Source organism: Mus caroli, chromosome 12 (genome assembly GCF_900094665.2).
Source record: "Mus caroli chromosome 12, CAROLI_EIJ_v1.1, whole genome shotgun sequence".
In the NCBI taxonomy this organism is placed as follows: Eukaryota; Metazoa; Chordata; class Mammalia; order Rodentia; family Muridae; genus Mus; species Mus caroli.
In genome coordinates this window covers 50352425-50352706 of record NC_034581.1, presented here as the reverse complement: position 1 = coordinate 50352706, position 282 = coordinate 50352425, and positions in this window count along the sequence as shown.

Genomic DNA, 282 nt, shown 5'->3' with positions numbered 1-282 from the left:
AGTAGTCGTCTGTCTGTCTGTTAGTGGCTTAAATAACAGGCTTATTCTTTGCACCTATGCGTTGCAGGTCAATGGATGTTTCTACTCTAAGTCACCCTCACTCATAGACTCTTTTTTTTAATTTTTAATATTTTTATTACATATTTTTCTCAATTACATTTCCAATGTTATCCCAAAAGTCCCCCCATACCGCCCCCCACTTCCCTACCCACCCATTCCCATTCTTTTGGCCCTGGCATTCCCCTATATTGGGGCATATAAAGTTTGCAGGTCCAATGGGCC